The following is a 26,820-nucleotide window of genomic DNA, read 5'->3' on the forward strand; positions in this document are numbered from 1 at the left end:
TATTAAAACTGCTGTTTATAAGCTTTAATAATTATCTCTGTGGTGATGAAATATAGATGTTCTGTTTTAAAGAAATTAGTACAATTTTATTCTATGAAATAAACATTTTTAAATTATTATTTAAAAAAAAATATTTCGCTCGAATCACTGGTTCGCTGTTTCCAGACCAGCAAGATTGCAGGGCCAGAACGGAACCGGGTTTACTGGCCGAGAACCTGTGATTTTGCGGTGGAAATACAAAGAAATGTTCAGGAACCTGGCACCAGCACCGGCACCATGCCAGTGGAAAAGCACCTAGTGTCTCCAATTGTGTTAGACTTTCCTACACATCACCATCCTGTGCTCTATTAGGCATCATCGTGCCAGTTGCTGCTTGAACCCGCTGATTGCTGCTTACAGCTATATTTAGTTTTAAAACTGATATTTGGATATGAAGTTTCAAATGCTTTTACAAGTGTGAAGTACCCTTCTATACAGAAATCAGGATGGTCCATTGTGATGTCAGAGAGTGATTTTACAGGGAGGAGCTGTGAATGACCTCAATTTATGAAAAGCTTTCAGAATACATAAATAGAAAGACTTTAGACAAGGTGAGCAACAAACAAGATCTGCTGCAGTACGATCTCCTTTTCAAGAATCTGCAGGGCATCAAGAAGGTAAATGCAAAGAAAATGTAACCATAATATTTAAATGAACTTTAGATTTTAAAAAGTGTCTACTGGAATCAGTGTCACAGTTGGTGCTCTAACAGCGGCACTGATCTTTCCATAGTAATTAGTAAGTGCTATTTGTTGGGGTAGTTTGAAGTAGGGCTGGACCCGAATATTCGGGTATTGGGATATTCACTCGTTGAGTAGGTATTCGGTTTTTAATTTTGGTATTGGGATATTCGTTTTTTCCCCCCTTTCCAGAGCTCCACCTCGCTCTAACATCACACTTCCGTTCAGGTTAATGGGGGTATAAGAGAGGCAAAATGCAGAGAAGCTCGGCTGTTTGGAAGCATTTCAAATTGAGTGTAGACAAGACAAAGGCAGTGTGCCAAATATGTGATATTTAACTAGCATATCATGGTGGCGTATCAAGCTCGAGGAACTATCTAAATGCAGTAAGTATTATTTCTTGATGGTGTAAAAAAACAAGATAATTCCTGCTAGCAAACTTATCTTAATAGTGTCTGCCATGTATTACCATAATGAAGCTGCTTCTGTCTGACATTAAAAGTAATGTTATACATGATAAAAACTTGCAGGCTCTTCAAAACTGATTTATATAATAAAATGTAAGGGGTAATGTGGCAACAGTAGGGGCTAAATCACTTACAAAAAGCCTAGCCTACAAGAATGATGTCTGAATGAATGTCCTCTAATCTAATAGAATTTAACATGGTTTAAAAATATAAAATGATTTCTAAACAAACAAACTATTTTATATTGAGCTTATAGCCCAAGTGCAAAAACACAAAATCAGTAATAGGGCTATGCACTGCACAATCATTAAACCAAAATAGACCAAGAACAGTAACATCATTTACAATGACTTTCCTCTACTCTAATGTAATTAACAGTGTTTAACAATATAAAATACTTTCAGAACAAACTTTTTTTTAGTTGTTTTTAGGCAAATAGAAATTCACTGGGCCGGCTTGCGCAGTAGCGGCGCTCCTGGTTTGCGTATGTAGGAGAAGCCGTGGTGTGGGGCAGCAGAAATTCTGGGGTAAAAACAAAAAATAAATCTGGGGTGAAAACGTCTCATTGGTCAGAGCGTGCAGTGCAGTCCGAGCATGCAGCACAACATAAGGAGATATAATGCACTCCATATATTCAGGACTGAAGTGGAATAAATGATACTGTACAGATATAATCTGTCTCTAGTAGATATTTAATGAGAAATAAGAACAGTGTGAATTAAAAAAAAAACAGACGCCTATCACAGACCATTTACTTGAGCCCGTCCCGGCCGAGGGAAGGGGTGGGAAATGTTTTTTTTTTTTTTCGGGGCCGGGGGTCCGTGGAAAATTTTGTGTTGGATTAAGGGGCAGGGAGTGAATTTTTGTTTGTACTTTAATCCGTTTTTAATCCGTCTCTTAGTCTCTTACACTCTTTAAAAATGTAAAATATTAGCCGGAGAGCACGACATTATGATATTATTTTAGTTTTAATTAAGTATTGTGTATTGCATTTCTCTATTTGATGTAATACTCTAAGATAATTACTTACATAGCATATTGATGTTGCAGCATCTCAGACTCTAATATGTATAAAATTAGATGCTGTTCTCTTTAAAGGATTTAAATCAGTGTCGGCTGTTACCTGGACATCCTACTGCAGTGTGGGTGGAGAGGCTTTCTCTGAAGTTTAAGTTTTTTTTTTTTCTATTTTCTTCCCTATTTACACATCCAATTACCCAACCCACTCATTAAGACTCCTCCCCCTATCACTAGTGATGCTCCAACACCAGGAGGGTGAAGAAGACGAGCACACGCCTCCTCCGGATGCAGCATTGCCGAGTAGCATCACAGCGCTAACGCTCGGAGGAAAGCGCAGCGACTCTGTTCATCAGGACACTTGGAGAAGCTGCTTGTTCACTCTCTACTCCACTTAATAATTTGTTTAAAAAAGGTTTGAAAATAGACATAAAATGTCTATAAAAAGTTTTGGGGGACATTAAATGTTTTGATTTATATTGACAAAAATACTGATTTTAAAATGAAGCTCAGGAAAGCGTAATTAAAATTTTTATAGAGTAAATTATTTTATTCACTATTTTTTTTTTATCTATAGTTGCAGATTTAATTAAATATTTTTAATATTATTTTTATTAAAATTCATATTTTCAGTAATGTTTCCTATCAAATATGAAACCTTTTTATGTAATGCTTGAATAGATTTTCTCAAGATTTAGGCAGAAAATTGACAAAAAAAAAAAAGCTGGCTAATCAAGCTAACCTAAACTACCCTTTTAGAGTAAATCCCATCCTGTTTAGATTATGTAGGACATATTATATTTTTGTCTGTAGGATTGACTGGCTTTCTAAATGCTTGAGCATAGTGGCTACATAATTTGCTAACAGAACAACTCTTCCCTTGTGAAAAAGTTTACATGAATTATGCTAAAATAGGTCTGTACTTAAGCTGTGTTATTTTGGAACCACTAATTTGTACTTGATTTCTACGTGTTTATAATTAAAAATATATAAATGTGCACTAAATTCATACTGAGTATACTACTTATGTTATTTCCGCCACTACTTAATACAATTTAAGTATGTTTTTTGTACAGCTGAACATTAAAACCATATTAAAAGTGTGATTTAAGTGTGGATTTGATATCACATTCATTTTGAGGAGAGAACATAAACTGAACAATGAAAAGCAAGATATCTTATTACAAACATCAGCTGTTAAAGTTCTTTTACCTAAAATAAAATAAACACAACTAAAATAAACTTTCAAAGTAAAAGAGTTTTAACACACAAAATGAGCAACACAAAATTTGACTGAAGTAGTTTTATTATATGCCCCCCGGACACACTTATTAAAACCGAAAATGTTTTACAAAGTAATACTAAGTATATATTTTATTAAGTACATCACTAGTACAAAATTAGCACAGCCAAATAAAGTATATATTTCATCAACGTATACCGGAATACAGATTATATAGCTAAAATGTAGTATGTAGTATAAGCAGAAAAAGTATACTTTAATTATTCTGCATATAAAAGGGTTAGAAATGGTTTTGAGGTAGCTTAGCAAGCTAGACAGTACCACTGAATGAAGCCTATCAAGTTCAAGCTACATATTAACTACCTTGTTTTATAGAACTATAACATGGTAATGGCCATAAAATGTTTTTTTTGTTTGTTTTTTTTTTTTTACATTTTTTGAGTCTGGTTCAGCTGCATAATGTGAAGATCTGATTTAGCTTAGTTTCTAGGGATGTGGTACTTTTGTACTTTCCTGTGTGTCTGACTAGCTTTCAACATTTCTACTTGATTGGCATGAAAAATGGATTTGAACTAATATGAAAAATCTACATTGTTTAAGTACTTTAAGTGTAATATTTTAGTGTTGGTTTAGTTATTGCAGGTTTTCTGTTATGTGTCTTTAAATTATATTTAAACTGTCAGGCTGAGTTGATATTAGCTAATATTTCTTTCTTTGCAGCTGCATGAAGAGTGTTTGAAAGAAATGAATCAAATATAAAAAGTGTAATATGCTGTGATGCCACATTCAGTAAATGTTGTGTAATTAATTATACACAGTTTGTTTTACTGCACTTTCCACACTTTATTTACTTTTACTTTGTATTAAAGGTGACATTAATCACACTCATGTTTATTTTACTTATTAAATTATGTAATTCATTAATTACAATTATTACATTGAGTAATTCAGGGTTTAACAGTGAATCAGGTGAGCTGCTGATGGAATAAAACTTTTGCACAGTACTGTATAAAATAAAAATGCAAATGTGGAATGTGGAAAAATATGCTCTGAAACTCACTTACAGTCCTCTCTCATCAACAACTTCCTGCAGCACAGAAGAGGAACAGCCTTTTCTGTTCACTAAATCTTTGTAGTCATCTGAGGGGGCAGAACAGGAACGTGTTCCATCCATCACTCCCATAATCTGAGGTAGACGGGAAACTGCCTCAAATCTGCTTACCAGCTCCAGGGCTTCGTGTTCATTTGGGACTTTTATTGATTGTTTGATAGGAGACTGTACCATACCTTTACAAAAATAGATACACATTTCTTAACTGTGCTTTTATGAATGCCAAACTGGTTGGCGGTAACGCGATACTCGGCACACGAGCCTAGTTTATATAACGAAACAGCAACATGTATAACTGCTGGAACAGAGGCTTTAATGGTATGTACTGCAGGGGTGAGATAACTTTCCATTATATAAAAATAAAACTTTGTTAAATTAAATAATAATCTTTTCCTTTTTACACACTTTCCCTCACTTCATACTCTGTATGGTCAGTTGTATTTATTTCTGTTTAGATTCTTTGTAGAAATACATGAGTAATGTAACCATAATATAATGAATAGTTTGTATAATTCATCAAAGCTAAATCATCAAACTAAGCTATGTTTCACCCAATAGTACAGTTATACATAGTCAGTTAATCTATTTTGATATTTTTTGGTGGCATAAAACAAAAACATAACATGCTTTATATATTTTTTTTTAATAAAAGTGTCAAATTTTCCCTTACCCACTAGTTTGATCCTACAATAAGCACAGTGACAATAAAAAGACAACAAGCAAAATGAGTCATTTTAAGAGAGAAAAGTTTATTAAATTCAAAAGAAAAACTGTTTATAAAAGGAGCTAACGCTGCCTCCAGCCGGGCTGACCGGAGTTCATCTCCCCTGTTATAAGAGCCTCTTCCCAGGCTGGTAATCACGTTCATCCCTGGCAGGGTCTCTGCACATTTTTAAAGCTCAAATTTAATGACTTTTAAGACCTTTTTAATACCTCTGAAAAGAAGAAATAATACTACTGCTGTGGCAAAAAAAAGACACACCAGGTGACAGTATACAAAAAAAGTTTAACTGAATTAAAATAAGAAATTCAGTCCACCTTACAGAACATTACTGACTTTCTATAAGGAAAAAATATTTCAAAGAACTATCAAATAAACATAAAAGTGCTCTTTTAAGAGAACTCGACAAAACAGCCTTTACAACCTTTTTACCTACAAACAACAAAAATATGTAAGTTTGAAGTTTCAGCTTGTTCCGTACCGTTCAGCACCATACTTCTGCCAGAGATAATCTATAAAACATACAGTTGTTTGACTGTGTTTTTATATGTCTCTCATGTGTCGCAGCTCTGCAGTCTTCTTATTAATTTCACTAGTTAGTATTAATAACTGCTCTATCTTTTCTGTTGTGCTCGTCTCCTTAGTGTGGGTGACTTTATCAGTTTGTTGGAGTTTCAATACTTTAGCTTTCTTATTATTTTTTTACCTATATAAAACATTTAGTAGCAAAAAATAGGCTATGACCTATGACCTGGGCTCTAGCTATCCTTTAAGAGAATAAAAGATCCTTGTGTTTAATCAATAGTAATGTGTTCTCCTGTGTTTGTTGTCCTCAGTTCTCCTGTTTTGTTTACCTCCCCATGTGCTCCTTGAGGCTTTGTTGTGTTATCCATTCGGGGCACAGTAATCGTGTCATATGATGATGACCCTGGGTTGGGAAGCTTCTTTGTTTTGATCAGTTCCACATATTTTACATTAGAGGGTCAAACTTCAACTGCTCTTTCAATGGCCGGCATTTTGTTTAAGCCTCCGGTGGCCACTGAAAGGTAAAGGGAATACTGAGGATTTTGTTGCAGAACTGAAGTTCTCTCTTCTTGCTGGTGAACAGCTGAAGAAAGAGTGTAGGGCTCTGAGCACTTTCTCAATCTGCCACATCAGGAAACCACTCTTGAAAGAGTTCTCAGAGCGTATGGAGGACAGAGCTTCCTACAATTTCACATTGAGCCACTGAGCCACAGCAAATTGCTCACCATATTCTTTTTGTTGTATGAGCTCAACAAACTTCCAATTTACGTACTTGGAACAAGACTTCTGGCAATTATTTCTAGAGAGATGGAATCTCAAAAGTCTTTAATGTTTACTTCACCAGAGAAATCTATAGGAGGCTCTTCCATTTTACTGACTAATCCCATAAAGCAATATTCAGTATATAATCAGAAACTTTGTTTATATCATTAGTAATGGATTTGCTGTGTAATTTGATTGCATTACTTTAAGTAACATTTGCTTAAATGCTAAGCGAAATACTACAACTTGGGGGTTGTATACACAAGCGAAACAGAAATATGAGTAACCCTGATTGGTCAAAGATTCAAAGTTCATGTACCCATAGAAAACTTTAGCAGAGCTTATAATTTTACCTCCATTTAGAGGGTTTTTACACCTTTAGTTTGTTTGTCTGATCTGGATCAGTTGATGAGTTTGTTTATTTGGAGCGTTTCTCTCTTTGGTTTGGTTTGCTTTCACACAAGCATAAACCTAAACGCACCAATAAACCATGCGAGCACATCGTCTCCTCTGTTTGTTCGTAGCTGTGGTAATTAGCATTATAGTATTTGATAGCTGGGTCGGATCGAGACCGGATCACGTTCTCCCCAAAAGGGAACTGCTCCAGTTCATTTGGGACGGAGATGATCTCTGTCCAGTTGTTTTGATCTGAACCTGAGTGTGAGTCTGTTTTAACTGGAGCAAATAGTGCTGGTGTGAAAATGCCCTTAAAGCTAGCAAGCTTTCCCAAACTCTGTCAACTGCAGTGTGCACCTGTAAACACAACACTGAAAAAGGGGATAAATTAAGAATTTAATTAATAAGTGTATTTATTTAACCCCCTCAATTACACTCAGCAGTCAGAATGTTACTTTAATAGTTTTAAAAACATTTTGCACCAATGTTACTTTTTGATCCAATAGTAATTCCTACTGTGATAAAAAAAGAACACCGGCAAACAGCTTGCTGAACACGTAATTAAATATTTGATTTTTTTGCCAATTAAAATCACAGTGAAGTAAACACATCAAAACGTAATTTTCAATGTCAGAAATGCCTGAAAAAAACAAGTACAAAGAAAGGATACAATGGTTATCAGAATTATGCAGACCTATCTTCCAGTCTTGATTTGGAAAGATCATGCTGCACTTAAAGCAGCATTTGGAGTATGTAGAGATACGTAGTTAAAGAAGTTAGTTAATAACACCAACAAAACAACTCAAACCCTCTGAAACGTTAAAATGTGAATTGCACCCATATGGCATTTGAGCATCAAATTATTTGAAATGTCTTAATCTATTACTTTCTAGGAATTCTTTCATTTACTTGGAAAGCATGGAAATGGTCATGTAAACAAATGTCATGTTCAACCAAAACAAAAACAAATGTATCATTATGCAAAATGATGGCGATTATTTTGCTGAACACTGGCATGTTTTCTTCAGTGTCTGTGCAAACAAAGAGGCCAACATGATATTCAACTCCACAGTTAACCCAATTTGTGAGGGGGATAGAGGCCTGTGAATCAATGTGTAGATAAGAAGAGATTTTTTTTTTTAAATTCAAGTGTTTCAAGTACACTTTTTTTGACTGGACCGGACTCTACTGCTTTTGAAATCAAGCATTCCCAATGATAAGCTTCTGCAAACTGGTGTTTCCGTGCAAGTGCTACTGTCAAATTCTAGTAGTTCTTCACACAATCTTTGACAAATTTGACGCATAGACCAGATATGAAAGAGTGGTCCAATTTTCCGAATCCATCTGGGATAATGAACCATCAAATGATGGTTTGGAATCAGGTTCTTTCTCTGGGTACAGTTCTTTGAAGAGTTGTTGATGTTCAATAATATGATGCTTTAAATACTGTGGCGTGAGGAGGCGGGGGAACCGTGGGTCCGCCCCACCCCGGAACTCACAGCCATGTCTGTCCCAGCCAGTGGGCATTCAGGACTGATTAAGCCGCCAGCTGGGACAGGCATAAAAACTCTGCCTCAGCTCACACTCGGGAGAGACTTGGACTTGGGAGGAGTGAGCTGAGGCCGCACGGACCTTTAAACTTAAACTAAGTGATTTATACAGACTCTAGAGCCCCATTGGGCCAAGTTATGTTGATTTGAGTTATTCTGGGTGTGGTGGAGGGCGTTAAAAGAGAATAAAGGTATGATTTGAGTTCATTTACTCCCCGTGTCTGTGTTCTCTGTGTGCTTCCTCCTTCCGGGTCACAGTGGTCACGCCCCCTACCCCAGGGGCCTACCACAATACACAGTCATCTCTTCAGTGATGGAGTATGAGAATACAATGGTTATAATGTTCAGCAGTAAGAGCAACAAATGCCAATTTAAATAATCGTCTGGTACCAGGTCACCAAATATTAAAGGAATGTTTATCAAACACAGTGTTTGTGATGCATTTAACCCTATCCCATGTCCTCCAGATTCAAGATAATACCCAAGAATGCTATGCATGCCCAAGTTAGCACCAGTGTGCCACCTATGCAAATGTAACAGCAACCCCAGTAGTCTTATATTTTCAATTCCCTCACAAGAGGTAGAACAGTGATAGCAGACGAATGTTCATTAATGTAGAATTCACCATGTGAGGGAGATTTCTAAGGATAAAGTAAAGGCAGCCAACTTTATGTATCCCTTTTTTTAACCTAGATGGTTTTCACACTCAAAATCATCAAAGTACAATTGGATTTGGAGAGCACACTTGTTTCTTAAAAATAAGATTATTTTTGAAGTAGCTTCCATCACAGAAGTCCTAATATTTATCATACGGCTCATATTTGGAACATATCACAAATATTCTCATTCTTGAGCATGAACCGGAGTGTTCCCAATAAAGGAACATGTATATGAACTCGACAACAACTGGAATTTGCTCATAGTTTCCAATTCTGCTATTAAGTCTGCTATCATACCTTACTCCTAAACACGGGTTAACAGGCTGTACTATATTCCATTTTTCCCTGAAATATATTGATTATTTGTTCCATTTGCTATTGGAATTAAACTGGCTAAAGGGATTGTCCACCCTTTTAAAAAACTGTTGTATGGCTGATCTGGAGGGATCGTCATCTGAGAGTAAGTTCAATACTTGTTCCTGAATATTAGCTTGCATATCCCCCACAAATTCCTCTAAATTCTCCACGGTTGAAAGAACTACAGTATTTGGTATGCCACTTCCTTAAAGTTTGGCTATAATGGAGACACACATATCTTAATAATAATATATTATATACATATCCGATGACAATGTTTGGCAATCACACTAATATTGTATTCCAAAAAGGAGCCTTACTTTTGATACAGAAAGTAAGAGCAGTCAATTTTTTAATCAAGTAAACAATAAAATGTGTAGTGTGTAAGTTATTGTAAATTTTTATATTAATAATTCAGACTATCTTTTTCACTCACTCTACACATAAAATATTTAGATCAGTTAAAAACTCTCTTGATCCATGAGAAGTAACACTATTAGACAACCATACGTGACCCTCATAATCCAAATTCATGTAAACAAATAAAACATTACAAAACAGGTAAACAGATTTGTATTCTCACTCATTCATAAATCACTGCAGTGTCTGTGTTCCACCAGCAGATGGCCTCCAAGCGCCAGCAAAAACATCTCCCCTAGAAATCTGATCAGGAGCAGATAATGGCAGCTGCCATTAGTTAGTTTTTCTCATTTTTAGTAATATTTTTCGGCACTGTGTGTTTCACTTCCAGAACCCCCGTTGTTCTCTGATTCCCAGATTTAATTTAACATGAGTTCAGTTCTATAATTTATGACTTTTATATCTTTAGTAACATACTGTATATTCTATCAATGCGTGTTTTAACACGAGAATCAAAACGAGTAAAGTCTCTCTCAAGAGTCTCTCTTTTAGCCCATGTTATACATACTTATCCCAGTAATTTCCCTTCTCCTGTAATATTAACTGTATTATCTGCAACCCTGTCTTTCAGACAAGTCACCACATAATACTACAGGCAAAACCTACAGACAGGATTTGATACGATTTTTAGAAATTCTTTTTTCATTTTCTAAAAGACTTTGATGTCCAATATGTGGTGTCAGAAAAGTTTTGGGTATACTTTTATATTTTGGATAAGGTAATTAAAAAAAAAATTAAATGCTTCCCTGCATCTTTTACAAATTTTGTACCTTGTTTGTCAAGACCCTGGTGAATCAGGAAATGTAGAACATGACTGATTTTTCATCACCAGCTTCCATACACACACTGTAAAATCCAAAAATAACAGTTTTATTTTTTACATTTTTGTCAGCATTTGATGTTCTCAACCGGAACTTAAATAATGGAACTAAAAGACTGGAGGTGAATTATTGTTTCAGTTCAGTTTAAACCCTGATTTATCATTGTGCTCTATGTAAAACTTAAGATACAATGATTTAGAGTGTAGTTGGTGCAATGAAAATGAGCATAAAATATCATCTGCATAAAGGGGTTATCGTCATTTTCTTTTGATTGTGGGACCCGTCCTTCATATTTCTCCACTTTCTGATGATTCGCTTGACCAGTCGCTTTCATCTGAACTTCCATCTGAATTTGATTATTCACCCTCTTCATAAATCTCCTCTTAAGACACTGATTTTTTCCGCTTCTCCACTCTGGACTGATTTAGACACTTGCTCTTCCTCTATGATCTTGATAGTGTTGATGATCGTACCTTGAACTTGCATCTGTTCTGTCTCTATCTCTGTAGATGCCCCGGATTCTGTGGGTTTTAGATCACTTGGTCTTGGAAAGCCTAGTCTTTGCTTGAATTTGTTGGCGTAGGATTTAGGGCATGTGAAATAGTTGTGTCCCACGTCTGAACACAAAGTACAAATGGCAGCGTTGTCTCATTCCACTCTAGTCTTAGAAAGGAACCACAGGTTATTTGTGTAATCCACACTTCACTCCAGCAGCCACAATGAACAGAAACACAGACTGCTGTTAGGCTCCGCCTCCAAATGAGTGAACATACACAAGGCAGTGATAACCAATCAAAATAATAATTTAACCAAATGATCTACAGCATCTTTACGTAGTTTCACTTGATGCTTCATACCACGTTCCACGATTATCCACTGGTTTAACTGCAGGCTTCAGAATATCACAGAAATGTTTTAAATATAGCTCAGTGTCATAATCAGAGATGTGTCCAGTCCAGAATTTTACAAGTGTCTTTACATCCATGCTGGTAGAGGGAAAAATCTTTCCAGTTTTGCTGGTTGGTAGAGTAAAGTTGAGGGAGAACATGGAGAGCTTTCTCCTGCATTAAAGCAGATCTCAAACTCTCTTCGATTAGACAGACTTATGAAGTAGTAGATGTCTCACAAAGTAACGAGACTGAAGACTGAAAAAGGAGCTCACAGACATGATCACGGCTGGGTGCTTCTCCTGATCCAGAATCTGATGAAGCGATCGCTGTAGGCTCTGCGTGACATTAAGTTCTCTAAAAAGTGTCATTTTAATAACTCGATCTTGAGCTGTGTAAACATTATGAATTATAAATTTCTTGTTATTATAAAAACAATCAATATAGATTAACCTTCCAGGAATCAATTATCTGTAATTAATTATTTCAAACAATTGATTATAGAATAATAATAATAATAATAATAATAATAATCAATTCCATCAGATTTACATTCTCCAATAGAAAAGAAGAAATAACCATTATCCCACATTTTTTTGGATTTTCTATATCTATTTAGTTTCGTTTACTGTAAAAACAACACACCAAATCTCTGCTTTTTTTTTAAATATACTTAATTTCTCATTCCTGTTCTTTTTATACTGAATCCCCCAACACTGCATAGTGCAATATTAAGTCAGACAGAGGAGATAAAAATGTATTTATTTCTTTTACTTTTTCTTAGTGTACTGTTCATTCTGCTTCTAACCTCCTTTTTTAGGTTTACTCTTCCGTTTCGTTGGATGCAGCAGCCCCTGTGCGTATGTATGATGGTAGATATTGTCATAGATGGAAGGAGAGGTGATGAAGAAGGAGGAGGAACTTGGTTTGCTTGTGTTTCGGCTGCTGCAGACTCGTACTCCTCGCTGCTGTCTCCTTCAGACGAGGTGCTGGTGTTCGGATTTCCTCCGTCTGTCTCTCTGCTGCTGCTGCTGCTTCCGCTGCTACTCTTCCATCCTCTACTCTTTCACTTCCATTGTAGAGAGCTTCACTTGGACCTGGTTCCTCCACTGCGTCTGGTTGAACTCGGTCTGGGTGACTGATCGTTGGACGTGTTGTTAGAGGGATTTAATTTCTTCAGAAACTACTTCCTCTTTTTGTTTCCACTTACTGTCCACACAGTCACCATTATTAAAATACACACCTAAAATTTTTATTTATTTTTATATAACTTTATGGAATGTGATTGGAACAGTCACACCATGTGAGCATTTTTTTCGTTTCACTGAAAAATTTGAAAAAAAATTTAATCCTATGAATGCTCTGTAAATTCATATAAATCAGCAATTTCTGAACAATATCACCACAGTTTTTGACATATTTTCTATAATTTAAATATATTTGACACACTGGACCAAAAAAAGACCATGTCATGTCAACCACCCTTATATAAAATGCAGAACATCTCAAAGACACTAGATGGAGGCAGTGCTCCTTTCTCTCAGCATTATTATCACAGTGTACACATGTGCAGTATAATCACATCAGAGAACATAAAATACCAACTGTGTTTTATTATAAAACATTTGTAGTTAAGAGGTAAATGAAATGATTTAGTGATTTAAATCACTGTATCAGTGTGAAGTTAAGGTAAAAAAGGTGATTACAAAAAACTATTTTTCTTTAGTTTGTTTATAAATTGTTTATTATTATTATTATTATTATTATTATTATTATTATTATTATTATTATTATTATTATTATTTATTTGTTTAATTGTCATTTACCTTTATGTAACCCTTAAATAAAAAATGACAGTGAGCTCAGACTATGTTTAATGCGGTCAAAGAAAACAGATTCATCAAACTGAAAAACTCATGAAAACGTTTTAAAATGTGGGTCAGAGCATGCGCAGTGCGGGGATTCAAACATTCCATTCAGCCCTGTGATATCATTGGCAGACAATAGTAAAAAACGAACAATAGCTCCGCCCACCCAGCGCCTATTCGCTGTGAGAGAGCAAGGGGGCGGGGCTTAGAGTGAGAGAGGTTTGACGCAGCGAAGGAGAGAGTGAAAGTAATTTTAGTCTTCGCCATTAGAAGAGGATTGAAGTCCGGATTCACTCGGTAAGTTCAGAACTGAAGAGAATGTAGAACAGAACCGTGTAGCCTAAAGTCAGAACCGGTTCTAAAGGTTCCTCAGATCCAGAACCGGTTCTTTAAGCTCAGCTCAGTGTCCGATTCCACTGGAAGAACCAGGATCAGCATGGAGATCTGAACCGGGCCTGGATCAGACCTGGACCTGGTCTAGATCAGACCGGCTGGAGAAAACAATCAGCTGTAACAGATCAATAATGCTGTAAACTGAAGAGAAATGCGCAGATATAGATTGATATTTATTGATCACAGTGTAGTTTATGCTGTTTAAAGCGCATTACTGCTTAATGTGGACTTTGATCTGTTGGGGAGATAAAAACACGGAACTGCTATAAAGGCGTGTTTATATGCAGTAGCGCTGTTCAACCAGCAGGGGGAGCAACGGAGCTCAAGATCACGTGGTGTGTTAGTGTTTTTAATCCTGCTGTTTTATATTATACTTAAATAATCTCTCTATTCTGATTCAGTAACATAATAATAATAATATTAATAATAATAGAACAGTGTGTATATTTATAATGTTGTGTAATGCAGTAATATTACTAATAATAATTAAATTATAATAATTATAATAACAGTAAATGTTTCTGTAATCTGTAGAATAATGTGTAATGAGGGTAAATCACACTGTTATGTATCGTTCTCTGTTTGTTTTGTTTTGTTAGTTTATCAGGTTTTGTTTAATGCAGTTCTGATGATAATGTCATTATTGTAAGAATAAAGGTTTTATTGTAACGGCTGATCTGTTCTCAGGGGTCGGTGTCGGCAGTGTTCAGCTGTGTGTGAATGAAGAAGAGTAAATGATGGATCTTCAGAACTCCAGCAGTGGAGGAGGACCTCCTGTCCTAAAGTGAGTAAATTAAGTGATGGGTTTAATATGTAAAGTAGTTTTGTATTGTAATGGTTTCAGCTCTAATCCTGGAGCTGTGATCTGCATATTTTACAGTTTTAAAATATTGAGAACAGAGTTTCTCCTGGACCAGAGTCAGAACCCTGTGCTGTATTTAAACACAGAGAAACGCTTAACAAACAGTAACAGTAACAGTATTAGGTGGTTGCTGTAGTGATATTATGCTGTTGCTAGGTGGTTGCATATTTATGTTAAAAAATATGGTCCATATTTTTTAACATAAATGTGACGATTTGCTCAAAATCTGGATCGGATTAGTCTGTAGTGAAAGTGATCTTTGGACCAGATCCATTGTGAGGATCCGTCTCGGATTTTACCACACGCTGTCTGGGTTTACATTAGTATTAGAAATGTGGAAATCCTGATGTGCTGCATTTATATAGATCAGATGGAAGTGACTGGGTTTGATATTAAAGCTGTGGAATGAAGAAAGACAATAATTTGATATCTGTATTTATCGCGATAAGAAATGTTTCAATAATGGGGACATAATTTTTGTGGTATATCGATATGTATTATTTACACGGACAGGCATTTTTTACTGGTGTAAGCTCGCCCCAGAGTTGAACACAGTCTCCGTAGCTGAGCTATGTCTGTGCGTGATGACGTAATTACACAGGCACGTAGCCAGATAGGCTAGGCTAGACTAGGTTAGATTTGGCTAGGCTAGGCTAGGCACCCCAGCAAACATGCCCACACTGGGCCAATGAGGGCCCAATGTGGGCCAACACATCGGCCCCGTATGGGCAGCCCACATCGGGCCATTGGGGATTTGCACATCGGTGCGGTATCGGCCCCACGCCATCGGCCCCATATGGGCAGCCCAAATCGGACCATTGGGGATTTGCACGTCGGTGCAGTATCGCCCCCATATGGGCAGCCCACTTAGGGCCAACGGAGATTTGCTCATCGGGACGGCACCAGCACCATGGCGTCGGCCCATTTCAGGCAGCCCACATTGGGCCAATGGAGATTTGCTCACCAGTATAGCGTCGGCCCCACGGCGTGGGCCCTTTTCAGGCAGCCCACATTTGGCCAGCGAAGATTTACTCCTCCATGCAAAATCAACACCAAAGCATTGGCCCATTGGGCCAACAGAGATTTGCAGAGCTCTAACACACACACACACACACACACACACACTGACTCATGCCCTCAGTGGAAAACCAATTGTGGCCCCAAATTTTTAGAACTGTGCAATATTGAACAGAGAACACTTTTCAAGGAAGAAAATTTAAAGCTGTGCTATTGGCACTTTGACATTTTTTGCAACTGGCTGTAAAACAATTATATAAATAACACAATTTAAAGTGTATAGTAAATTAATTAATTTATTACAAAGTATCATGTATAAAATATAAACAACACACAACAGTATTTAAGTAAATTACTTAATAATAAATCCCAAATTTATATTTTAGCATGTAGATAAACATGTACTGCATAAATATCTCCATTTGCAAAAACAGTATTTATAATAAACAGTATGATATAAATATCAAACATAATACAAAATAACAAAGAATTATACAACTTAAATTAATATATATATATATATATATACATATATATATATATATATATATATATATAAACATCAATAAAAACAGCAAATCATATTCTTGAATAAATACTTAAATGCACTAGACTGATTCAAGGATTCAAGGAGATTTTATTGTCATTCGCATCTTATGTGGTACATGAGGTGGAACGAAATTGTGATCTCACGATCCAGTTTACACCCAGGAGCTGTTATTAAATAGATATATAGATAAAAGTACAATAAAGGAATACAATAAAAATAGAATATACAAAATAGTTAAAGATAAATACCCCAAATGAAATAAATAGAAAGAGTAGACAGGTTGCAACAACAAGTCCAGAGTGCAAATGTGCTATAGCAGCATGAAATGAATTAGAGCAGTAGAAAATAAAGTGTCTCAGTGCGGGTAAAGTGACCGTGTTTGTACAGTAATTGTCCTTGTGTGTCAGTGCAGTGTGTTGTTAAGTGGAGTTTAAGAGTCTTACAGCTTCCGGAATGAAGCTGTTTCTCAGTCTGGTTGTTTTGTACTTGATGCTCCGCAGCCTCCGTCCTGAGGGAAGCGGGACAAAAAGTGCATGTGCTGGGTGGGTGGGATCCTTCCTGATGCAGGTGGCCCTCTTCCTGCATCTGGAGGTGTAGATGTCCATGGTGCTGGGGAAGCTGACTCCAACAATCCTCTGTGCAGCCTTCACCACCCTCTGCAGAGCTTTCCTGTCTGCAGCAGAGCAGCTTCCATGCCACACGTTGATGCTGGAGCACACGATGCTCTCCACCACACATCTGTAGAAGGAGGTGAGGACTGCGCTCCCGAGTCCAGCTCGTCTCAGCCTCCTGAGGAAGTAGAGCCGCTGATGTGCCTTCCTGACCAGAGTGGAGGTGTTGTTGCTCCAGGTGAGGTTGCTGCTCAGGTGCACCCCTAAGTACCTGTAGCTGTCGACCACTTCCACCGCAGATCCTCCAATGTGCAGGGGGAGGTGGGCATGCTGGCCTCTTCTGAAGTCCACAATCATCTCCTTCGTCTTCTTTACGTTGATGCAGAGGTTGTTCTCTCTGCACCAACCCTCCAGGTGTTCCACCTCCTGCCTGTAGCTGGACTCATCTCTGTTTGTGATGCATCCAACCACTGCTGTGTCGTCTGCAAACTTCACAATATGACAGCCTGGATGGAGAGGTGAGCAGTCATATGTGAGCAGTGTGAACAGGAGGGGGCTCAGCACACAGCCCTGAGGGGAGCCAGTGCTGAGGATTATAGTGGGGGAGGAGATGTTGTGAATTCTCACAGACTGCGGCCTGTTGGTCAGGAAGTCTAGGACCCAGTTGCACAGCGAAGAGCTCAGTCCTAGTGAGGAGAGTTTATTTATCAGGGTCTGTGGAATCATGGTGTTGAAAGCGGATGTGAAGTCCACAAAGAGCATACGGACGTAGGAATCCTTCTGCTCCAGGTGGGTGAGGGCAGTGTGGACCACGGAGGAGATGGCATCCTCTGTGGATCGGTTCTTCCTGTATGCATACTGGTGTGGATCCACAGTGACGTTGATGGTGGCTTTGATGTGGGTCTGAACCAGTCTTTCAAAGCACTTTGTGACTATCGGAGTGAGGGCCACTGGCCGGTAGTCATTCAGACCTGTCACTGCGGAGCTCTTGGGGACTGGGATGATGGTGGCGGTCTTCAGGCAAGTGGGGACAGCTGCCTGGATGAGGGACGCGTTGAAAATGTCGGCCAGGACGTCCGAGAGCTGGTCTGCGCAGTCTCTTAGCACCCGTCCGGGGATGTTGTCCGAGCCAGCAGCTTTTCGGGGGTTGATCCTTCTCAGCGTTCTCCTTACTTCTGCTGGTGTCACGCTGAGGGGCTCCTCTCCTGGTGAGTGTGGGAGTCTGGTGCTGGGGGGGGGGGGGGGGGGTGTCAGGATTCTCAAAGCGGGCGTAGAACTTGTTGAGAGCCTCAGGCAGGGATGGGTCTTTGGAGCTTTGTGCAGCGTTGGATTTGTAGTCCGTGATGCACTTGATGCCCCTCCACATGCTCTGTGGATCCTGGGAGGAAAAGTGTCCCTGGATTTTCTGAGCATATGCAGCTTTTGCCCTCTTAACTCCAACAGTCAGCTCTCTTCTAGCCCTTCTGAGTTCGTCTGGGTCTCCAGACCTGAAGGCAGCATCCCTGGCTTTCAACAGAGAACGCACCTCTGCGTTCAGCCAGGGCTTCTGGTTGGGGTAGCAAGTCACAGTCTTGGTGGTAGTGACATCCTCAGTGCACTTGCTGATGTACCCGAGAACAGCAGATGTGTATTCCTCCAGATCCAGCTCCCCCTCACACTCAGCAGCATCCCTGAAGACCTGCCAGTCTGTGCAGCCGAAGCAGTCCTGCAGCACAGCGTCGCCGTCACTGGGCCACACAGTGATGGTCTTCTGTGTGGGTTTGGAGCGTCGCAGCGGGGGGTGGTATGCGGGGACCAGCATGATGGAGATGTGGTCTGAAAGCCCGAGGTGGGGGCGCGGGAATGCCCTGTAAGCGTCTTTCACGGAGGAATAAACGCGGTCTAACGTATTATTACCTCGCGTTGGGATGTTCACGTGTTGGTAAAACCTCGGCAGCGTGTTCTTCAGTTCTACGTGGTTAAAATCCCCCGCTACCACGTAGAACGCGTCCGGATGCTTGTTCTGAAGCGAGCTGATGTTGTCATGGAGCTCCTTCAGCGCGTTGTTAGCATTAGCATCCGGTGCTATGTAAACAGCAATCACGAACACCGCCGAAAACTCACGAGGCAGATAGTGAGGGCGACAATTCACATTCAGCTGTTCTGTCGCCTCGGAGCAGTGGCTGTTTACCAACACGCAGTTTGTGCACCAACCTTTGTTTATGTAGACGCACAAACCGCCCCCCCGGGATTTTCCAGATAAAAGGCTGCGGTCCGCTCGGAAGAGCTGCCGGCCGGCGAGCTGGAAGGCTGAGTCCGGCATGGTCTGGTTCAGCCAGGTTTCCGTGAGACAAATCACAGCGCAGTTCCTCATCTCCTCAGAAACATTCATCCTCAGCCGCAGCAGGTCCAGTTTGTTATCCAAAGCGCGGACATTAGACAGGAAAAGCGACGGAATCGGGGGCCGGTTAGCATTAGCCTTTAGCCTGGCTAGCACACCACCGCGTTTACCTCGCTTCTGACGCCGCTGGCACCGCGTCCTCCTGCCCTTTGTCTGCAGCGATCCGCTCCCCCACGCCGGAGCGCGGAGGAGCTGTAGCTCGCCCAGCGTAGCTCGGATATTATTGTCCAAAGTTGCTGTTTTACTGACCACACTGTCCATAATCCTCAAAAGTTCGGTCCTGCTATAACTCACACGCGTGGGGTGCGTGAAGTTGGGTTCAGAACCGACGGAAAAACAGCTCAAAAAAGGGTGTTCGCTAGGAGCGTGAGTAGCCGCTGCACTACTGCGCGCCGCCATCTTGTTTTTAGATGAATAATAAACTGATACTATTATTGCTACTGGAACAAAGCCTCTGGGGTGGGTTTCCCGAAAACGATCAACCTTAGCCAATAACGAACGAACTAACGAATGACGTGAGTAAAGAACGAGCCAGTTCTGCGAGTGTTTCCCAAAGAGCTTCGCAACGTGAAAATTAACAAAGGAGGTTAAAGAACGTCTTTGTTGACTCCTCCCCCGAAACAGCGCGCTCAATCGATCCACACATATCGATTATTATGCAGTATTTATTCAGTATTACACCCTAAAAATGTAAAAAAGTGTTGTAATCATCAATATTATACATATTTAGAAATTTAAATTACAAAAGGATGTACTTTGGCATTAATAAAATACTCCTACAGATACATATGGCTAAATAAATAAGTCATATGTTTATATATAAATGTTTAATAAACATTAAACTTTTTTTACTTTTTTAAAACTATTATTGTTAATATATATATATTATATTAATAGATATTGTACTAATATTATTAATAGTAATATTGATAATAATATTAATTTATTATTATTATAATTATTAATAATATAAAAATAATATAATAATACATATACGTATGTTCCGGTGTGTGTGTGTGTGTATATATATATATATATATATATATATATATATATATATATATATATATACACACACACACACACACACACACACACACACTCTGTAAAGCTCCAGCTCATCCTAAATCAACATCTCAGTTGGGTTTAGGTCAGGGGATTTTGAAGGCCATGCACCTCTTTGTTAACTTTTGTTAATTCCATATGCGTCAATTAATTATTTTCATAGTTTTAATATTAATCGACAATGTAAAAAAAACATTAAATGAGACGTGTCAACTTTTGACTGGTATTTATATATTTGCGAGCTGACACACCCCAGAGTTTGCCCAGATGAACGGCCACAATGTTGGTTAGAAGCACCTAAATAAAGAATAATATTAAATATTACCTGCACATTCACCGATACCCTTTACAATACGTGTAGGTGTGAGTAAAGACACTGCAGGCGTCCCCTGCACCGGACCTACAGTACCAGGAATTTTCCCAATAGCATGGAAATATATTGTATTGTGCTGTAATTCCCGGGCTGGTGGGAAGTGTATATAAGTGTGTGTATGCCACATAACAGCCTGATTACAGAATCCACGGACTTGGTGACTTTGCAGCTTTGCTTAGACCGTGAGCATCATCTGCAGGAATCTGGATTTTTAATAATTTATGGGTTTGATTGGTCAATTCCAGTATGCCCAGTTAGACTACACAGAGAAAGTTGGCAGTATAATATAATATAATATAATATAATATAATATAATATAATATATGATATAATATGATATAATATAATATAATATAATATAATATAATATAATATAATATAATATATGATATAATATGATATAATATAATATAATATAATATAATATAATATAATATAATATAATATATAATATAATATAATATAATATATGATATAATATGATATAATATAATATGATATAATATAATATAATATAATATAATATATGATATAATATGATATAATATAATATAATATAATATAATATAATATAATATAATATAATATAATATAATATAACTCATTCACTCACTTACTCACTCATCGTCAACCGCTTTATCCGTTAAGGGTCGCGGGGGGGTGGCTGGAGTCTATACCAGCCGGCATCGGGCTGAAGGCAGTATACACCCTGGACAGGCCGCCAATCCATCGCAGGGCAGACAGACACACAGACACATCCACTCACACACTCACACCTAAGGGGCAATTTTTATCCGACATCCAATTAGCCTGAACTTTGGACTGTGGGAGGAAACCGGAGCACCCGCAGACACGTCAAATAATATAATATAATATAATATAATATAATATAATATAATATTAATTATTATAATAATAATTATATATATAATATAATTGATTATAATTAATAGTAACATAATATAATTGCTTCAACCAGGGAAATTATAATTTTTCTCCCTCAAAATTGGCGGTCCCTGGTGTTTAAGGTGCTGAACTGCAAGTAGAGATCCCCTAAAGAAGCTCTTAAGAATAACGACTGGGTGAGGGCACTCGTTAATCTGCGAGCGAGTTTACGTAGTACTTTAGTTACGCACGGGTTTGGGAAACACTCTTTAATTAACGATCAATCTTAAGTACGAGTTAACGAAGTTCTTAGCGTAACGAAGCTTTCAGGAAACCCACCCCTGATCTCTATTATTAATTTTATTCCTCTTGCTTGTAGACTTGGAACCAAAATGTCATCCCAATCAAACCAGTAAAAAAATTCTAATTGAATATAACATTAGTTTTTGCATTAAGGTTTTTATCTCACAGCAATAATAATGAAGGAGAAAATAGATGTACTTTACATAAATAGAACAGATATAGTTAATCATAATATCAAAAATGAATATTTTTCATGCATTAATATAGCATAGATCATAAATTAACTATTTTTTTGAAGAGACTGCATGAGACGATGCTTCCGTCCACCTGAACGGTCCCGTGCATTCCAAAGCCAAACCTTTGCAACCTGCTCGATCTCTGCATCCTTTGGTGGTGGCATGATTGATCTTCTCACGGCCTCTTAAAATGATAATATAGAGATATGAGAATGCAGTCAGGTAAATACTACATCTGTTAGTGTCTTTTCATGTACAATGCTTAATTTTAGAGAAATTTGCAGACTGTATTTGATTACAGTGATTCTTATATAGTGATAGTTATTTGAATTTGAATTTCTTCAGGCTATTCATGGTGAAACATAAATAGCCTTTACAGTCACTGTGTGTGACTGGTAGTTACATTCTATAAACATGTGAGGTGGCCGATATCAGGATACCAGGTTCACAAAAATACCAAAACTTTTTAAAATGATATCTTTCCCTTAGCTTAACTGGCTATCTTTGCATTAGCTTAACTGAATATCTTTCCCTTAGCTTAACTGGCTATCTTTGCATTAGCTTAATTGAATATCTTTCCCTTAGCTTGACTGGCTAGCTTTCCATTAGCTTAAGTGGCTATCTTTCCCTTAGCTTAGTTGGATATCTTTCCCTTAGCTTAGCTGGCTATATTTCCGTTAGCTTAGCTGGCTAGCTTTCCCTTAGCTTAACTGGCTATCTTTCCCTTAGCTTAACTGGCTAGCTTTCCATTAGCTTAACTGGCTATCTTTCCCTTAGCTTAACTGGCTAGCTTTCCATTAGCGTAACTGGCTATCTTTCCCTTAGCTTAGCTGGATATCTTTCCCTTAGCTTAACTGGCTAGCTTTCCATTAGCTTAACTGGCTATCTTTCCCTTAGCTTAGCTGGATATCTTTCCCTTAGCTTAACTGGCTAGCTTTCCATTAGCTTAACTGGCTATATTTCCGTTAGCTTAGTTGGATATCTTTCCCTTAGCTTAGCTGGCTATATTTCCGTTAGCTTAGCTGGCTAGCTTTCCCTTAGCTTAACTGGCTATCTTTCCCTTAGCTTAACTGGCTATCTTTCCCTTAGCTTAACTGGCTATCTTTCCCTTAGCTTAACTGGCTATCTTTCCCTTAGCTTAACTGGCTATCTTTCCCTTAGCTTAACTGGCTAGCTTTCCCTTAGCTTAACTGGCTATCTTTCCCTTAGCTTAACTGGCTATCTTTCCCTTAGCTTAACTGGCTATCTTTCCCTTAGCTTAACTGGCTATCTTTCCCTTAGCTTAACTGGCTATCTTTCCCTTAGCTTAACTGGCTATCTTTCCCTTAGCTTAACTGGCTAGCTTTCCCTTAGCTTAACTGCCTATCTTTCCCTTAGCTTAACTGGCTATCTTTCCCTTAGCTTAACTGGCTAGCTTTCCCTTAGCTTAACTGGCTATCTTTGCATTAGCTTAACTGAATATCTTTCCCTTAGCTTAACTGGCTAGCTTTCCATTAGCTTAACTGGCTATCTTTCCCTTAGCTTAGCTGGATATCTTTCCCTTAGCTTAACTGGCTAGCTTTCCATTAGCTTAACTGGCTATCTTTCCCTTAGCTTAGCTGGATATCTTTCCATTATCTTAACTGGCTAGCTTTCCATTAGCTTAACTGGCTATCTTTCCCTTAGCTTAACTGGCTATCTTTCCCTTAGCTTAAGTGGCTATCTTTCCCTTAGCTTAAGTGGCTATCTTTCCCTTAGCTTAAGTGGCTATCTTTCCCTTAGCTTAACTGGCTATCTTTCCCTTAGCTTAAGTGGCTATCTTTCCCTTAGCATAAGTGGCTATCTTTCCCTTAGCTTAACTGGCTATCTTTCCCTTAGCTTAAGTGGCTATCTTTCCCTTAGCTTAACTGGCTATCTTTCCCTTAGCTTAACTGGCTATCTTTCCCTTAGCTTAACTGGCTATCTTTCCCTTAGCTTAAGTGGATATCTTTCCATTTTCCATTTCCCTTAATATTTCCCTTAGCAAGCCATTGTTCCCTTAGCTGGTTATTGTTGACATACTTGGATATAAAGTTAACTTACTTAACAGCAGTCTTTCTCCAAGAGCCGAGATAAGCTGCCAACTTGGGAGCCCCTCGTGTTATTTAAATGTGAGGTAAATTCTCATTCTAACTTAGGACAATGCTAACTTTTTTTAGCACAATGCTAACTTCAACATAGCTACCCTTATAATGCTACAATAACCTGAGAGTGGTAACTGCATTAGCACCACATTAGCGTATCTTAGCAAAAAATAGAAAAGCGTATAGTAGAACAGAAATTATAACTTACCTTTCAGTCACTTTGACAGACCAAAGTCACTCACTGACTTTGCCTTTAAGCTTGATCGTTGCTCTGTGGTAAAGGCACGTGCAGGGAGGGGGGTTGGTTACATGATCCTCACAATTAAATATCACATGCAAAAATAAAAAAATGTAACTTTTATAACCTTGCTGGCTTACACAAAGTGTATAGTCAAGCATAAATACATTTATAATTTAATATTTTTATTTATTTATTATCAGCACTACCAATAATAAAGGTGAGATTATGAATCAGCACCATGGAGCAAATTCGTAGCTATCCAAAATATTAAATAAAAATATTTTTATAAATAAAAATGTATAGCTATACAGTATATGTCTTGAAAAATATGAGATGTTACTATGTGTGTGTGTGTGTGTGTGTCCCTCCAAAGGTCTCTGCACAACTCTGCTGTGGTACCTTGATTTTTCTCCACTTTTGGTTTAGAAAATCTTTCAGAGCTGATACTACATTTCACACAGTGTTGCTCCTATCCACTAAGCTAGCTAATCTACCTAGCTCTCACAGACAAAAACAATAAAAAATATTCAGATACCCTTCATATGAACTTGTTATGACACAAACTTTCAGATTGTAAAATATTTTATGGTAAATTTGGGCTGACCCAGAGTAACCTAGCATAGGATTTGTGTGGGCATGCTCACATATGTGTGCGTGTTGCCCACATATAACCAGTGTTGGGAAGGTTACTTTTAAAATGTAATCCCTTACAGATTACTGATTACATCACTCAAAATGTAATTTGTAACGTAATCAGTTACATTACTTCAAGTGAGTAACGTAATCTGATTACTTTGGATTACTTTAAATATTGTCATTTTTTTAAGCCTGAATGAATGTAACAAATAGATAAACAAATAAAACAGCCTTTTTAATTACTCTATAAAAATACTTATGAAACCATTTCATCAAACAATTTTATAAAACACTTCTATAAATTGATGATAAAACCAAACAATGTAACAACAACTGTAAGCTATCTATTTGCAGGTTTGCCTCCAGTGTAATTTTGACAACAAATTGTGATTTAGTCTTAGTCATAGTCTTGTGACGAAAATAGTATTTAGTTTTAGTCACAATTTAGTCATCTGAAATGTTTTTAGTTTTAGTCAACTTAATGTCATAAGAATATAGTCAACTAAAATTACAGTAAATTTAGTCGACTAAAATGTAAAGGGTGTAAATGTAAATGCTTGTTCATCAGTTCCCTTGAATTATTAACTACACACTTATACGAAATTAAACGTTTAATAACCACTTGAGTAATATTGTTAATGTTTGAAAGTGAAATATATTTATATATGATTTAATGTATATTATTATTATTATTACTATTATTATTGTAGGTGTGTGACTATACATATTTTCATTTAAAATTTTGCTCTAGAAATCAGGTCATAAAACATCTGAATAGTTAAATTATAGTTTAAACAGAGCTGTAGATGCAAAAACTTTTAAAGGATCTAGTTTTATCTCCAGCACTCACCCAGCACACCTACTGTAGCTACAGTCTATAAATGAACACACATTCACACACTGTCCTGTAGAGATGCTCTCAGGATGTACAGAGAGACTTCATGAGTTAAAGTGAGAAACTTATGAGAAAGTGCTGTAAGGAACTTTACACAGACTTTTGGGTTCATAGATTCACTTATTTTATTGTTTTATTTTGGATATATTATTGAGTTCCTTTCTGACCTGTTCCTGCTTTAACACTAGCTATATCTTTCCCACTGTGAGACTAAACAGATGATCTGATCTTAATGAGTTAGGGTTCTGTATCAGTTCTGTGTTTTAGTGCACTGCTGAGTTAAACACACCATCAGCTCATGAAATAACATCAGCATTAAAACGCGGATCTCTGCATGGAGATCTGTGTGACTCTGGTCTGCAGAAGCTGAAAGATTAGTGGTGTTTTTACCGGTAATGGAGTCGCTCCACGCGGTTTACACGTTATCTTGTTTTTCGCGACGTCAAAAGAGAAATATATCGCCTCTCCCCTCTCTCTCTCTCCCTCTCTCCCTGCTGAACTCTGTCGAGTTAACTTCCAGTCGAGCTCCGTATCGACAGTTTAATTCCGCGCGGCGCTGCTGCAGGAGAGGCGGGTACTCCACCTTCGCTAAAGTAGCAGTGATTGGATCTCTTCCTAACTGGTCCCTACCTTTCACAGACCTAAATCAGTTCTGATTGGATTTCGTCCCTGCCAAACATTTTCGTCTCGTTTTTATTCGTTGACCAAAATGTCAGTTAATTTCGTCTCGTCGTGTGTGCGGAGCCGC

The 26,820-nt window shown here is 37.9% G+C and overlaps 2 protein-coding genes across 6 annotated transcripts in view; one reads left to right on the top strand and one right to left on the bottom strand.

The window, feature by feature from the left end:
* The window catches only part of LOC125801385 (zinc finger protein 239-like), a 187,417-nt gene that overhangs the window by 150,093 nt on the left and 10,504 nt on the right, over positions 1-26,820 (top strand). For 3 of the 5 annotated variants that reach the window (XM_049478019.1, XM_049478016.1, XM_049478018.1), the window contains exon 2: positions 14,604-14,700. The gene's annotated coding sequence lies outside the window, so the exon portion shown is untranslated. Of the gene's footprint in view, positions 1-13,784; positions 13,821-14,032; positions 14,252-14,603; positions 14,701-26,820 lie in introns of those variants that run through there. The other 2 variants (XM_049478020.1, XM_049478017.1) reach the window with 2 other exon arrangements.
* LOC125801268 (zinc finger protein 239-like) overlaps positions 1-26,820 on the bottom strand; it is a 305,512-nt gene that overhangs the window by 88,587 nt on the left and 190,105 nt on the right. The gene's annotated exons all lie outside the window — the stretch shown is intronic.

Source organism: Astyanax mexicanus, chromosome 4 (genome assembly GCF_023375975.1).
Source record: "Astyanax mexicanus isolate ESR-SI-001 chromosome 4, AstMex3_surface, whole genome shotgun sequence".
In the NCBI taxonomy this organism is placed as follows: Eukaryota; Metazoa; Chordata; class Actinopteri; order Characiformes; family Acestrorhamphidae; genus Astyanax; species Astyanax mexicanus.